Genomic DNA, 16997 nt, shown 5'->3' with positions numbered 1-16997 from the left:
TAAATAATATCCTGATTTCTGAAAATGCAGTACTTAAAATAATAAAATATTTTGTAGAACTTTCTGGAGGAGAATGAGCTATTTAAGAGAGGAAAATATTAAAAACATAACATTCCTTTTTGATAATAATAAATTAAGTTGCAAAAATATATTGAAAATACATAAACTTTTAGTAACAGCTGTGTTAAAAATCACCTGCCAAAAGTCCTTCATAACAAAATAACACGTCATTACAGGCAAAACAAAATAACATTTTTACTTTTAGCTTATGTTACTTTTTATTTTATCCAGTACAAAAAAGAAAAGGAGATAATATATTTTTAAAATATTGGCAAGATTTTCTGTAGTAGTCAACATAAATATATTCTATAAATATATCCAATAAATATCTATATCTCTATGATCTCACTGGCCATTTAACAGGTTTCCTTAAGGGCTTTGGAAGAAGAATTAAAAAACAAAACAAAACCAAAACTTACTTTTTGCAGTGCTGGATGTGCATTGAACAGATTGTATAAACTGTGAATGTATGTGAATATTTACCTACCTTCCGTTAATTCATATCCATATTTTTGAATGCATTGGTTTGATTTTGCTTCTTTTATATTCCTAGTGCAGTATGCATATATAATAGCAACTTTAATTTAAACTTAACAAACTGGTATATGTGTATCTATGCATGATTCATACATGCACAAAACACTGCCGTAAATTATGGCCCTGTTCCTGCAATTCAATCTGTACAGACGCCTGTGCAGCATTTGATTAGTGGAATCCCACATGGATGCTGGAGGTCCACCCTACTGGATCCCAGGGCAGGATGAGGTTTTCTATCATTTTTAAGGGGGATCAGATTGTGGGGATAAAATTACTCGATGTTGAGTAAAGCTTTCAAAAGTGCCTAAGTGACGTAGGCATCTAGAAGCCGAGATCACTTTTGAAAATAGTATTGAGATTCCTAAGTCACTGAGGCATGCTTGAAAATCACATCCATTATTCCTTTTTCTTTACAAAATGTGAAGGGCTCAATTCTACCACCTTTACTCATGTTAAGTAGTAACTTATTCCACAAGCAGTTCCATTGAAATCAATAGATTTAGCCATAAAGTATGGTACGGCTCTACCTGAAACAAATTCTGTCTTATTAGTTTTCCCTTTGCTTTTCCATTTGAAGCAGCACCCAGGATTATTTCTGATGAACATCTTTTCTTTAATACCTGCAGACAGATGTGCACTTAATTAAATAAAGTAAGTTAAACCTTGCTTGGAAAGGTTCCATAGGGTATCTTTCCAATACACCCATCTTTTCTCCTTTATGTTCAAAGGAGTTATCTGGGGATGCTTTGTGAGTTTTACTTCAAGCTGCCTTTCCCACATTTTGCAGTTCATTGCTGCACTCTCTGATAATCCTACTACGCTGACTGGCTGCAGTTATTACCCTTTATATGAAGGATCTATGCTGAAAGCCAGTTATGAGTTTCCGTCCCTGTGGATCATATGATGAAGTTGAAGCAGGCTGTCATCCAAAGCTGTATAATAGCCTCAGCTGGGAAATACAAAAGTGCCATGGATTATTGATAGAGTCATATCTGCAGTTCTGCTGACAAATTTGATGCCTCTTTTGCTAGGTTTCTAATATTAAGAAATATCTCTGTTAGTATGTCCCTCCCATGTGTTCCGTTTGGATTTGGATTATTGTTTGGCTGTCTTCCCTTTATTCTGGTGATAAATAGCCTTATTCATAGTGACCTTAATGCTACGAGGAGAAATGATGAACTTACAAAAGTGCTAATGATCTTCATTGAGAAAAATACCCTAGGACTAAGGATAAAAATGATCATTTAAAAATTATCCTTTGACTTTTTTCTGTTTTTTTCCCAAAAGTCCTTTTTTAAGTGATAAAAGGCATTTTCAGTATCTTGAATATCTGTTTCAGGAAACAAAAGGCATGGTGTAGGGATGATTATTTTTTCAGGATGACATGCTGGTGAAATAAATCTTCCAAACACTGATCAAAATTGCATGCAGGTTGCCATCAAAATCTTCTGCCACCCTCATGTCATCATATGACATACCTAGCGTGGGGGGCAAAAAAGTAGAATTTTTTAAAGATCAAGTTTGACAAAGCCACAAAAAATGTTTGCTATTGTATTCATTGTGCTAAAATTGCTACCATTGTTTCCTCATTGTAACAGCTTCATTTGTTTGTATCCTATTATAGCTACACTCCTACAGAAATGATTGTAGTAAATGAAGGAAATGATGGAAGAAGCTTTCTGAGTAACTGAGCAGATGCTGCATGGGCTACTTCTCCCCTGCACCCAGAACTCAGTCAACTCAGGGGAAAGGATGGGGGAAGGAAAGGAATTCTATATTAAGCTGGAATTTTGTGTCCAGACCAGAAACATTGTAATGCACCATAATTTTGATAAATCTAAACGTTGGGGATGTCTGAATCTGCCTCTGGTTCTTTTATTTTAAAGAAAAATGGAGAAGAGGGAGAAATGCAAATAGCTGCATATAAAAGATCTTCTACAGTTTTCTGTGAAATGTCAGCAGGTCTCTTAAAGAGGGGAGGGGGCGTTAGGAAATATTTTTAGAAACAAATCCTGGCTTACATGGAGGAGGATCTTGGATCTCATTGTGAAAAATGCACTAAAATCTCAGCACTTACAAATATTTTGAATTTATATCTTACCTTTGCAAAATTGCAGCTGGGGGTAACTCTTTATCCCTCTGCACTTTGCGTCTTCACCATTGTGACTAATCCTTTGAATTACAGCATTGCTGCCATTACTGAAGGTGAACAGAAATAATTAACAAATAATGCATATAACAATCTATTTTAGATCCTGAAAATACTACCAGGGTATATGTGTAGACTTAAATTACAAATACTTCCCGTTTACAGTAGAATTTTATTTCCCCTTTTTCTGCCAGGGTCCGTGTTTCATTGTCAAGGGAGTAGTGTTTTCTCTACAGCAGTCCAAGGCATCTCTACCACATAGCACTGATCAAAGAGGTGTGTGAGGGGGTGCTGTTAGCAACTCTAAATAGAACCCCTTCTGGGAGCCAGCACCCTGGTTAGTTAGAACAGGCAGGGCACTAGTTACTTAGAGTAGGAGAGAGTTAGGCAGTCTGATTGGGGTTGAAAAGTTAGTGGAAATCAGGTGCCCCTGTAGGGAGTCTGATGAGCTAATGAAGTAATTAGCTTACCAGCTGGATATCTGAGAGAAGAAAGCAAACAATACAAAAGGCTGAGCCAGGTGGCAGGAAGTTGGCCCCATTTATCTGCTGCTACATTGTGTTGTACATAGAGCATAAGGCAAGAAGTAATAATAATTAAGAATAATACACTTGGTGAAGGTACCCTGGTAATGCGTGTGTTCTATTTAATCTCCAGGAGGTCTTACTAGCCAGGGATGGAGGGGGAACCTGCTTACAAGGTGGCATAATGCTACTAGCCATGACAGGAGAAACATAGAAATGGAAAGAAATGAATTTAGGTCTTGGCAGATTTCAAAGCTTACAGTTCACCTTTTAAATGAAAAATCATAGCTTATATTGTGTGTGATGAACCTGATGATCACTGTTACCCAGTTCAATGTTCAGCCAGTACAGGGCTTTGTAATCCCTTCAATTCAGGGGATCAACTGATTGTAACTCTCCCTTTCTTCCTGTATCCATAATGGTTCCCAATCCAGCCCCTGCTGAAGTTAGTGGAGAGACTCCCATTGACTTCAGTAGGAGCTAGATCGGGTTTTAAGACCCATTATCAGTTATAATTAAAACTGGCCCAGATCCTCCTTTTTTCTGTCAGAGAGAGCCCAGCTGAGGTCTTCTGGGTTGTCTTTGAAGAAATTTAAAGCTGACAAAATCCAGCTAGTCTCTCTCTCCAGTCCCCTCTCCAAAGGGATTTTGCTAATGGAAACAAGGCTTCTGAAGGAAACTAAAAAAAATAGTAAAATGTCTCAGTCTGCATCTCTTGGCATTTACTTTCTTATAGAGAGAGAGAGAGACCGAATATGGTAGAGTATTTGACCAAATCTGCAGTTCTTAGTGAGGCAAAAAAGTCAGTGGAAGTTTAGGTTGAATAAGGATTGTCAGATCAAGCCCTGAGCAGCATAAGTTTGAGAAAAGTTTCACTGTTGACAATGGTGTTCTACAAGGCACTCCCATTACTGTCTGAAAGGAAGATTAGTTAGTAATAACTACTATTGGGAATGCCTCCATTTGTAGCCTGGTATCCATTTTTCAAAGGACTTCAAAATGTGTTCTCTGGCATTTATGTATTGCATAATGTCTGTTTATTTCACTCTTTAAAGTAAAACTAATTATATTATGGTGCCACAATTACTTTGGTTATTTTGACAAATAACAAGCATTCAAGTAGATGATATTGAAATTGGTGATTTTTTTTTAATTCCCTTAAAATCCCCCAGAAGCATTAACTTGTATCTCTGACTTTTAAAGATTACAATCTTCATCAATTAAGAAAACCATTTCCTTAAATAAATAATTACAGATAGGAGAATTATCATGAAACATCACATTTTTGAGACTGAAGTGAATGAAATTATCAAAGTCAAAGGTTTATTATCTCCTTAGTGAGTGCACTGTGATTTCATTAATGCTAATGGGAATTTCACGAGTATCTAGTCCCTTGTATGTCTGTCTCTGTATCTAATCTATCATATAGATTCTGATAAAAGTGCCCATCACCATGGTATCTGAGCACCTTGGGAATCACAGATGTCTTATAACCAGGTATTGCAGTTTTTACACACCACTGAATTCACATGGAAAGTTGTAACTGCACAAAGGCTATAGTGCAGGGCCTTTTATGATGAACAGGCATATTTTTCAGGTTGATCTTTTGGGGCTATACATGGGCACTATTGGATAAATATTTATTTCCAGTCCACATCCCTAGATCTCATATCAACTGTGTGGTAATATAGTGTATTGCTGCTATGAACGGTACTGCTATTGATATAAATAGTTGTTCTATTCATAGAACAAGTGCAGAATAGGGAGCACAGAGCAGTGAAGAGAATCTTGCATTCTAATTTGTTGTGCAAAGTAATAGGAATATACCACCTGGAGGTAGCAATTTATTAATATTCATTACTATTATACTTCCTTTAAGGTTAATTGCTCATGAACTAATCATTACTTTCTTTCAGTGTGTTCATTATTTATTAGCAATTTCTGACAAAAATAGACTTATAATTTTGAGACTATGGGTTATTCACATACTGTTTACTTAAACTGTTTGCTTTTTGTGGTGGTAAGTCACGCTGTATTGTTTTTCCTCTCTGAATGAGTAGATGAAGCATTTTAAACAAATGCATATCAAAGAGAAAATAATGAACAATGTATTTCTGGTGCAAATTTTTGTAGCAATAATCATTCACCTGAAAATATGTGAAACTTTCTGCATTCACAAACATGTTCATTAATGCCTGGCAATTGTTTGAATAATGCCAAATAATGATTAAGTGTTCATAAATCATAGTGAACTGAACTTGACATTTTTGTGAATCCTTCCCACCTCCACCCCCGCACTCCCAACATACTAACATCTAGCTCTGGCATCAGTGAAATGGCATATGTTCTCCTGCTATGCAGTTGTAACTTGTTGACTTCACTGAGAATTTTCAGTGTGTCCCTTGTATCAGAATTTGGTTTGTTCTGAAGAGATCTATGGCAATAGGGATGAAGCATCAGTATGGATGTTAACTGTTCTCTGACAAATCCTTTTCTATTGCCAGAACTGAACATTAGTCATCAGGAAAATGAGTCTGAAAGAATATGGGTAGGAGTTAGATAAACTCATAGGATGGTGCTGTTGTTTCTGAGGTCTGAAGCTTTACAGTCTATTGAGACTGTTCATTGTCAACTTCTCCTTTTAAAGGTCAGCCAGAATAATCAGTTTCAGTTTTGGAAAAGGGAGAGACATGGTGGATAATTAAAAGGTGAACTGGAGCTAAGAAGTGTACTATTTGTTAGTGGGAAGGGCAGACAGTAGCTGCTGCCTGTGTGCTCCCAGCCAGCGACAGTAAAAATGTTAAGATCCCACCTGTTTTGTTTTTTTCTGCAGTGAGCTGGGGAGGGGAGTGACCGCTCTGTGGCCACAGAGAGAACACCTGAAGCCAGGGATACATACGTTGGAGGACCAAAAAGTCCAAGATGTGGTTGTATAACATTTGTGAAAATTTGCCTACCAATATACAAACATTTGCTTAGTCATGGTACAGAGGAAAATGAATACTACAAGCTTCATAGAATCATAGAAGATTAGGGTTGGAAGAGATCTCAGGATGTCCTCTAGCTTGATGTAGAAATTATTATGTCAGAAGTTCCCTGGCCTATATTATGCAGGAGATCAAGTTAGAGCATCATAGGCGTCCCTTCTGGCCTTAAAATCTATCAATGTGCTTATTGTTAGGAGCAGATAGACACATTCCACTTTTGGCATCTTCAGGCTCATTCCCTTCTCTTACTATGAGGGCTTAACCTGGCTTCCAGTTCCTTTTGGTTATGTGGTTACCAACTGTCTTTGTGAACTTAATGCAGAGATAGGTTGAGTTTGGTTCATGCAGTTGATACAAGGGAATTGAGATGCCAATGAAAATAACGTCTCCTGTTGTAAAAGAGGGATATCCTTACTATATGTCAGGCCAAATATAAAATAAGACCATTTTCAAAGGAATTACAGGAGGTAATAAATGTACACGATTTCTACTCTCTGACCTGCTCCATATGATCTATACCAGTGCACTTAATATGAAATTGAAATTCATCAGCCTGAAAAAAAATTATCTGTAGGTAAAAGGGGGCGGGGAGAAGAATGGGACACAAAAAGGCATAAATTAAATATGAGCAAACCACTGCTAGTTCATGGATGCAATTTGAATTTGAACTCCAACCAGAGCTGATTTTTCCAAGAACTTTTGTGGTTTTCTAACAGCACTAACCCTAACCACACTGATTAACAAGAAAAGTGAGTCTTGTTAAAGTTTCTAAAATGAATTTCTGTGGCTGCTCATTGGTGAAAATGCATACCAGGTTTACAGAGACTTTTTTAAAATCCTGACTTGGGAATTTCAGAGAGGGGAGTAAACATTTAAAAATGGTTCCGCATCCTATTGGCCTAATTAAATGCCATAAACAGACTGCACATAAAACACACACTTTCCAAATTGCTACAACTGGAAAATCTGCACAGTTTCAAAGTCTCAATGATGGGCACAATTATTTCCTGTTTAAAAATTACTGTAAATTGGCATTTGATCTGTGTCATTTTTAGAAAAGCAAGAAAAATATATTCAGATGTGCATCCAATTTAGGCTGAGTTAGCATATTTTGACATTTTATTACTATGGATTTGAGAACTTGATTGCTGAATATTAACATTTATAGTTATAGGGCCCAATTCTGCACTTAGATATTTTGTAATTGAAGTCAATGAGAGTTTTATTTGAGTAAGGACATGGGGATAGGGGGTAAGGACAGATGGAGAGAACTGTATGTATTTATTTAGGATTGACCACATGAGGATAAAGAAACATGGCTAGTATAAATTAATAATGAAGTTTAAAATACCTTATTACTCACACATGCGTTCATGCAAGCAGACAAACATATACAATAGTGGTGATACACTTACAAATCCATATTACATTTGAAGTACAATGAAAAATGTTCAGGATGCTTTTTGTGTTGTGTTCTCCATAAAACCTCCAAGATGGTTTGTAACAAAGTAAACAAGAAAGAAAAGAGAAGGAAAAAAAGAGAGTGTACTGCCTTTTGAGACACCTCATTGTTCAGTTGATAGATGCAGTTAAAAAGAGCATCTGTGCAGTATTTCTTCCCCTTTAATTAACGATTTTCACCAGTAATGCATCTATGACACATGCAAACATGTTTGATATGCATTTTATCAAAGCTGACAAATAAAGGTTTAATAAGGCATACATTATTTAAAAAAAAATCAAATTTGGACACGCTTTTCTGAAGAATGCAAAGAGATATATCTTGGCAGCACTCTCCAATCAATACATTGGAGTTGAGTTCCTTATTGATTCCCTTGGTAAAATGATAGTTTCTCTCTCCCTCTTTCCCCCCACCCCGCGCCCCGGTAAGATAGTGAAGTATTAAAAAAGCAGGATAAGTACATTTACAGCCTTCTCACTGCTGCCCGCAGGGTGCTATAAATGCACAAACTGGATATAATTGAAGCACATATTAACTTACCTTCTGTTGTACAGGAAGAACATAAGCAGGCTGTTAATGTTCACTGTGTTGAAACTCTTAACTTGGGGGTTGTGAATTAGCTTGCAGTAGTAATTTGGTAAGCACCTGGGAAAATTGCAAGCTTCGTTTCCTGCAACGTGGAATATGATTAAAAACAGAATATATTATCATCATGGGTACCATTTAAAAATGTGTAGACAGCATTCTGTGATGTTAAAATGGAAATTGGAAGTTGTATTCAAATGTTGAAGATGCTGCATGTTAATTATTGTCTACCACAGTGCATTGAAAGTGCAATTCAATTATTTGCTTTGTCAAGCAATATTTTGATTAACTTGAACTTTAATTTTGTACATCTGGTGTTTTTCACACTGTGATAAAAACAGTGTTGAAGTATGCTGCTCTGCCAACAGTACCCTTAAACAACAGAGAGAACATATGCAAAGCAACAGTGAGCCATATTAAAGACTGGAAAGACAGTCTTTTCAAAATAAAAAAAGAAACCTGTCTTTAAGGGGATGCAATCAAAGGAATTAACCTAGTGGGGTATTTATGGATACAAAGCCTGAGGATATGTTTAGCCCTTAGACTCACACAAACATTGGCTTTAATTAGGATAATTACATTAATATAATTACTATACTAAATTATGATACACCCTTAGGTTTTAATTCACAAAGCAAAACACATTTGCACATCCAGGCCAGCAGTGAAGGAAATATGCCAAACTAATGGTGAAACAGGATATCTTGATTTTTACATTGGGGCAGGTTTTCTATTTCTTAAGCTTGTACACAATGATTGGGGCTGATAGATGTTAATGTAATACAAACAACAACACATCCCAGTTAATTATTTTAATTATTGGGCCGGAGGTTCTTTGAAATGTTCTTCTAGATTTATTATTTGCCTGCATTCTTCCATCCAGAGTGCAGGATTTTTATGTGATAATCAAGGACAGATTATGCCTGGTTCTGTGGGGGTGCTCAGGGTGGTGGTAAGGTGCACAGAGCTGCCTTCTCTTGCATAAAATCCATCAGCATGGTTGGGGAGCAGAGGCAACATTCCATGAAGTACTCGCTTCCCTAAAGGAGAAGACATGAGGTGAGAATGGGGGCGGGGGGTCATAGAGATTCTTAAATGAAAAATCCTCTAATTCAAAAAGTATTATTACATTAAATATGGAGTGGTAATAAATCCCGGTCATGATCTCTGAAGTACTGTATCTAGAAGGTGATGATTTGAGAAGTTTATATCAGTGAACTATTCAGTGTGAAAGTTAAAACACTCTAAATTTTCTACTTGTCAGGTTGGTTGAGTTTCCATGAAATAGTGTTTTATGCAACATTTTCCATATGTGCTTGCAATTAAAAAAAAAGTTTTATTGGAATGAGGAGTTTGTTTTCTGGATGTCCAAAGGGATTTTGAGGCATTTTATTATAATGCATTATCAAGTTTTGAGTTGGGTTGTTTGAAGATTGACATGTAATTAAGTCACATGATATTGATACTAGTTTCTTGGTGACTGAGCCTACCCTGTTTGCTCAGGAAGTTGATCAGAAGCCATTGTAGCTGAGAGGTAGAATTTGTTCATTGTAGATTTTCTTCAGCAAAAAAGTATTTTTTTTGACAAAGTGAAACATTTCTTGCAAAAATTCTGTTTGATGAAAAATTGAAAATCTAAAAACTGAAACTGAAACAAATTCTGTTTATAAGTTGCCTTCCTTTTTTTTAACAAATTCAAAAAGTGGAAGAAAATTCTTGCAAATTGATGTTGGAAACTAAGATATATTTTTGACGACTTATACTAGAAAGAGATCTGTTAGTCTACAGAACCTCTGAGGCACATTTGTTTCTCTTCTACCACCCCTCTCATTATCATCCACCCAAAGCACACACGTGATTTTCTGGGAGAGTGCTGACTATGAATAAGGCAATATTTGATCTAACCCAACAAGTCATATTTGGATAATTAAAGTGGGGAACTTCAAGTGGGTGCTCAGGAAATTATTTCTTTTTGTCTCCCTGAGAACAGGAGGGCAGTGAGCATTTCTGTTCTAGCTCATCACGGCTCATCAGGAATGTGTTTAATAATTCAGAAATTCACCAATAATTGGTATGTTGCTTAAATGATTGTAGGCTTTAGAAGATGAACGTAGAGTATTAAACTATTAAAGTAAGGTGAATACTAATTGTACTTTAAATCACAACAGTACCCTGTTGTCATACTTTTGAAGGTTAGTTCTTATGATTTTTGTATACTTTTTTCTTTCAGAGGAAAGTAATATGACTGATCACCCTGTCTTTTGGAATAAAGTAAAGCCTTGAGCTTAAAACTGTCTAGACTCTCTTTTCAGTTTGTTTTCTGACCTTTTCCTGTAATGCAGCATGTGAACATCTGACAAAACCTTTAATTTTGGCAGGTTAGGGTACATGTTGTTTGGAAGGGAAATGCAACTAAAAAGATAAACCCTTTCAAACTTTAATGTCACTATGTTTCACAATTCAACCTAACTTCAATATTCCTTTGGTTTTTCTTTTAAAATAAAAATATTTTTTCTGACACCAGAATCATTTTGATGGAATGGTTATGGAAGCTGGAATACTATTTACTTTGAGCACAGACAGCAAAAAGGCAAGATTTTGCTGATTCTTTCTTATTTTAGTTCTTTGAATAGCTTGACCTATTTTCAGTATCTTTATTGCTCCTTTGTCTATTGGATTTTTATAGCAGTCTCCAAATGTTATATAAGCTTATCTGGTTTTATTTAGCTGACATTTTTTAAGTGCGAGAGGAAGGGAACACCTATTATACCACTCACATTGAATAATAGGGACATCATAAATATTCTGGAGTGTTTTTTTATAGTGAAAACCATGAAAGTTTCATTTTGCTTTTCTGTCACGTTGTGAAAATGAATATACACAGAGACGCATATATTTCATACAAAGAAACCTATATTAAGATTGTAAACTCAGGGCATGAAATGTAGTAAATGTTAGAATTAAGGTTTCTGGTGCAATCTGTATTTGGCTCCTTGGTGCACATGTATTATGATAGTCATTAACTAAGTGATCACTTACTATGTTTCCCCATGGTTTCTGCTTCAATTCGTGCATAGGATGGACAACAAATATGGCAGGTGCAGTGAATGAGGCTGTCATCTGGAGGGCCTCTGCCTCATTTACAGTAGAGTTTAGAAAGTATGGATGGATATAGTAAGTGAACACATGACATTGTGGGTAAGATACTGAACTGACTTATATAAATGGATTCTGTAACTGACTCCGCCACTGCCCTCCAGGTGATGTTGGCAGTGTCATTTAAATCAGAATGGTCCCCCTGTGTAGTTCCTTATTTTTCAGGTGCCCAACCAGAGACATCAAAGAACTGATTTACAAAAGTGCTGAGTACCTTCAACTCCAGTTGAAGTAAATTGAAGCTATAGGTGCCTCTCAAAATGCAGGGATGTGTATATAGTTCCCTAGGCTTTTAGAAAAGACAACTGTAAAAACAGAAATGTCATTCTGTAGACTGTATGGCATACCACACCATTCCTTTTGTTTGGGTCACCATTGGAGTTTTATATATTTTGAAAAATAAAAGTTCTTCAGGACACCAGAAATTAAGGATCAATTCATTTCCTCCTTGATGGACCAAAGATTATTTTTTGCATTAAATTCCCAAGAGTGACTCTCAGTTCTATTGTGCAATGTAGTGCTTTGTGGTTTACTTTTGACAGATTTAATGCTTCATTTGAATTAACTCCACTAGGAGGCCAGGCTTGGTAAACCTTTCTCTGAATGCACTTTATTTATTTGTGTTATTTTAATGCAAATCTTACCTCATTCTGAGCAAATACTGCTCTGTGGCCTTTGAAACTTAATCTTTCTAATAATATTTGTGGCATATTTTGTAAATATATAGTATTTGCAAAAATGTGGAGCTGTCCTAGTAATCAAAGTAGCCTATAAATCTATTCTCTAGGAAGGTTACAGTTCAGCTGGAATTTTATGATGAATTCTCTCAGGTACATTTAAGTGTTCAGTATTTGGATATTTACCATTGTGTGTGGCGGGGGGAGAAGGGGGGGAGGAGGAGGAGGGTTGGTTTTTTTCGTTTGTTTTTTGTCTTTGTTCCTCCAGCTATTCAATAGAATTCCCTGTCTCTGTTTGTCTGTCATAGCATCATCATAAATGCTGCAGAAATGAAAAGCAGGAGGAAATGAAGGAAATGTCTAGAGTGGACATTTATGAATGGATACAGTTAGACTGTATATGGAATGCTATGATTGTTTTGAGACTGCATATCTGATGGCGTAGATCTGTGCCTGATACCTTCTTGAATAATGCATCTCATTTGTAGATCTTTATTGGAATCCTCGCTCGCTTTTGTTCTCCGCTCGCGCCTCCTCCCAAAAAAGCAGATCGCACCAACATTAAATGTAGTTTGATTTAAAAAAAAGCTATTTTACAGTATTCCAATAATCAGCTCGCCCATTTTGGAATGTCTTACATTGAAAGAAATGAGTCTGGTCTGAATAGGGAGAGTGATGTGCAAAAGTTTGCTGAATGATTCACAGAAACATATGCTTGTGATACTATAGAGTTTTTATGTGATCTTCATAGCATCTATGAGCAAGAATTGGTGGATTTTACTGTGTTCAGATGTTGCCATGTAGATGTCTTTATCAAGAAGTCAAATTGTTCTTTTTTTAAGCAAAGATCAAATATTTTGATGTGTTGAAGTTTTGACTTGTGAGGATGTGAGTGCAATTCATGACCACAAATCAGTCACCTTAATCCAATCCTTATGAGTAGACATAGTGACCAAATCTTGGGGGCTTAGAATGTTCAACCCATCTGGATTGCAAGAAGCTCTCTGTCAGAGTGTCAGTGCTGTGTGCTAGGGAAGTATGCAAGAGTGTGGAATCTTTTATTGTGTTTCTGGAACTTTGCTGTCATAATGCAATTCAGGCTAGGTTATGTCTGATGAGGGGAAACCTCAGAAGTATCTTTGATTTCAACACATGGGTATGCTGGGCCAGGCAATGAAATGTCCTTAAAGATAGAAAAGCCGGATGGAATGGATAGCTTATAAGTGTATGTAGCTTTTCGCCTCTAAACTGTAAGATTTTGTCTGTCCGGTATCAATAGTGCACTCTACACTGTCTACACTACAGTGCTACAGCTACAGCCAAAGAAGGGGTTCTCCTGTCACTGTAGTAAATCCACCTCTGTGAGAGGTGGTGGCTAAGTCGACGGAACTTTTCCATCAACCTAGCAGTTTCTATACTGGAGTTTACATCAGCTTAATTACATTGTGCAGGGTATGAAATTTTTCACAGCTCTGAGTGGTATAGTTAAGCTGACCTAATGTTGCAGTGTAGACCAGCCCTGAATTATGTTCTGACACATAGTAGTGATCCCTTTGCTTTAAGATAGCAATACATTAGCAGCGTAGGGATCTTGTAGTACTCCTACTACTTGTGTTGTACCAGTTTTGTGGACTGAGGACTTCTATGTTTCTGGAGCTTAAACTGGTAACTTTAAGCAATACCAAAATTAATTATAAAGAGTGTTTAAAAATAAAGACAGGGGATGATGTGGAGGAGGCTTGAGTTTCTGCAAGGGAATTGAGAAAACAAGTCAAAGAACAGAAACAACAGGGAATCTTGTGAAGCCACATTCGGCTCAGCAGATAGGACTAGGAGACAAAACCTGGCAGACAGTCTTACATTGATCTGCGTTCGCTGCATCTTCTGAGTTCTTCTCAGGGGTAGCCCAATATGGAGTGCATTGCAATAAATCCACCCCTCAGGCTACGTAAACATGGAGCACTGTTACAATATCTGTATCATAAAGGAATAGTCTTTGACTTTGGGCCAATTGTAAATGGTGGGAAGAAAGAACTCCTTGCCAGAGCTATTGCATGGAAATCCAGGACCCGTGGTGAATCCAAAATAAATCTAGGGCTGCAAAACCTATTGTCTAATGTCAGATAAATGCCTCTGCTAGAAAGTCACTTAAATCCAGGCTTTTTTTTTTTTTTTTTTTTTGAGGTTTCAGAATTTGTTTTTTGTTTTGCATTGGAATTAAAACAAAACCTTTTGAATACTTTCATGAAAATGGAATGGAGTTGAAATGTACATTTCAGCTTTCTGATGTGGGTAGGTAGAAAAGTAAATGTGAGTGACAGGCCTGGAGTGTGAGAGACCCAGGTTCAAGTCCTTGCTGTGCCAGATTCAGAATAAAGTTTTTCATCCCAGATCACTCCAAATCAGGCAGAGCAGGGACTTGAACCTGGGTTTCACATGTCCCAGGCCAGTGACCTCAATGAGTCTCTTCCTGCCCCAAATAAAAACATTGTTGAAAAAGATGTCTCCCCAAAACATCTGGTTTTGATTAAACCAGCATATTTCAGCAAAATTTCATTTAGTCAACAATATTCCAACTAGGTCTACTATATATTTATATTGCTTGCTAACAATGCTGACTTCATTTCAACAGCTGTAATATATTCTTTATCCTGGAGACATACATCATAAGAAAAAAAGCAGAAACCTGAAATATTGGGGTTTGGTGGTTCTTGTCATCTGGTTCTGAAAATGCTGTTCACTCTGACTCCAAGTACCAGTCTCACTGGCGTTACCTGCTACCCAAGAAATTATTTCCAGTGGTGATTATGATACAGGCAATATTATTTCAGTTTTAGAAGCCTTCACACTTACAAGTGTTCAGAATTGACCTGAAGGATCTTCTGTCTATTTGTTTTGTTTTATCAAAACAGGACTTCTAAGGAATGCATTTTTTTAAGAGGAGAAGGCTAATAAACAAGTGCAGTGGCTTAGAGGCTATGGGGAAAAAATATAAACAGACCTGGTTCAGATACATTCCAAAGTAAGTGAGACATGTCAGGTATCAAATTCAAGGTAGAATGAAATGAAAAATAAGTCAGGTTTTGTTTCCAGTTGAGCTATGAGCAAGAAGCAACTATTATTGACTCAGGGGGAAATATTCATTTTAACACAACCATGATATTTGCCTTTATACAATACTTTGTGTGGAAAAGTACAGAATATTGTTAATATAAGACATTGTAAACCACAACCAATGCTGAAAAAGCAGGGGAGCTAAACAATAAGGACTAGAAACTGTAGTGAGATAAGAAATTGGAACTAAATTCCATTTTCTAAAGAGAGAAGAACTTCAGCTGATAGGCCTTGCAGTCTAACTATAGGTTGTTACCTGTCCCCTTATGCAGGGGGGAGGGTTTACCAGATTCCCTTGTTGCCTAGATTGTGTCCTCTGGTGATGGAGGTTATAAACCTCACACTGGTGCAGCCACAAAGGGGTTAATGGGAAGAACAGTTACCTTCCCAGCTGTTACTAGGTGGCTGACCAGCAGCACTGATGAAACATTGCTGGTCCTAGAGACAGAAGCCTCAGCTGGAGGAACACTCCAAGGAAAGGGAACTTAGAGATCTCTCAGATAGTTGGAGGAGGCTCAGCCTGTGAAGGGCTGCACACTGTCATAAAGTCTGAGGGGATTTTGGATCTTCTTGAAGGTCGGAAAGGCTGTTTCCCTGGATAAACTTCGAAAAGTCTGTAGAAACAGACCATAACTGCTTAATACAGGATCCTTGGGCCAGAACCGAGAGAAGAGAGGGGGCCTGGATTCCCCTACAGACTCCCAAGGCAGGGGAGGTGTAAAAAAAAGATTGGCACAAAGGGGGACAAGGACTATCAAGCCCAGGGGTGCGTCTGAAGGCCTGGAACAGGGTCATTTGACTTCTGTTTTATGGGACTCTTTATTACCCTGTCTGTGTGTGTTTGGGGGTCGGGGGAGTGGACAATGAGAGACCTGGTCAGAGGACTGAATTGTGAGAAGAGGCAAGCCACTCCAGGCTCAGAGTGACCACTGACAGGGGATGCCAGAGTTGAATTCCACTTGTGTGACGGGTGTGTAGACACTGGAGTGAACCACACTTTATACTTTTTGGCTTGTACTTTGTATGAGGGAAGTTCAATTGCCATTGGGTTTGGTTTTAAAAGGACTTTCTTTACATTTATTTTTTTCTGTTGAATGAAATGCACCACAGAGATGTTTAAGCTCCATTTTAGCATGAGTATAAATCCAATTCCAGGTATTCTTAGGAGCCCAAGTATCGCATCAGATCTTTTGTGACTTACCACCATCATAGGGCAAACAGGTGCCAAGGACAACTCCCTTTGTGGGGTGGGAAAGAAGCATTAAGGAGGTTCCAGATGGGAGAATAGAGGGGCAGGATAGTTGCAGGAAGTTCCCTCTGTAGCATGTAGAAAGGAAAGTGGCTTGAAGCAACCTTTTGTTTCCCTCCATTCCTCTTCTCGCTTATCCCCAGCCCTGTTCCTACAGTGGCCTCTGGAATTATTTGAAGATGTAGGATGATGTCACCTGCCTCCATAAGAATCAGACCAAAGGTCCATCTAGCCCAGTATCCTGTATTTATACAGTGGCCAATGCCAGGTGCCCCAGAGGAAATGAACAGAACAGGTAATCATCAAGTGATCCATGCCCTGTGCCCATTCCTAGCTTCTGGCAAAAGGGGATACTATAAAGCAGCAACAGCCTCCTTTGGCAACTACCAGACATTGTGGGAAGTACCCAAGGACACTGGGTAAGATAGGACCTCCTTATCAATCCTGGTTATGCTGAAGGGCAAAGAAACTAGAGATTTCAGGGTAGCAGAACCACA

The 16997-nt window shown here is 37.6% G+C and overlaps 2 long non-coding RNA genes across 2 annotated transcripts in view; one reads left to right on the top strand and one right to left on the bottom strand.

Moving 5' to 3' along the window:
- Positions 1-264: 264 nt before the first annotated feature.
- Positions 265-16997, bottom strand: part of LOC122464514 — a 56525-nt gene continuing 39792 nt past the window's right edge. Inside the window, exons 5-7 of the long non-coding RNA XR_006288613.1 lie at positions 8260-8389; positions 2699-2796; positions 265-2075 (exon numbers count right to left, since the gene is read on the bottom strand). This is a non-coding gene — a long non-coding RNA (uncharacterized LOC122464514). The remainder of the gene's footprint in view (positions 2076-2698; positions 2797-8259; positions 8390-16997) is intronic.
- LOC122464513 overlaps positions 9327-16997 on the top strand; it is a 41866-nt gene continuing 34195 nt past the window's right edge. Inside the window, exon 1 of the long non-coding RNA XR_006288612.1 lies at positions 9327-9363. This is a non-coding gene — a long non-coding RNA (uncharacterized LOC122464513). The remainder of the gene's footprint in view (positions 9364-16997) is intronic.

The sequence above is a fragment of the Chelonia mydas genome, chromosome 2 (genome assembly GCF_015237465.2).
Source record: "Chelonia mydas isolate rCheMyd1 chromosome 2, rCheMyd1.pri.v2, whole genome shotgun sequence".
Lineage (NCBI taxonomy): Eukaryota > Metazoa > Chordata > Testudines > Cheloniidae > Chelonia > Chelonia mydas.
Note: the sequence above shows the minus strand (reverse complement) of the source record. Positions and strands in the feature narration are given on the sequence as shown.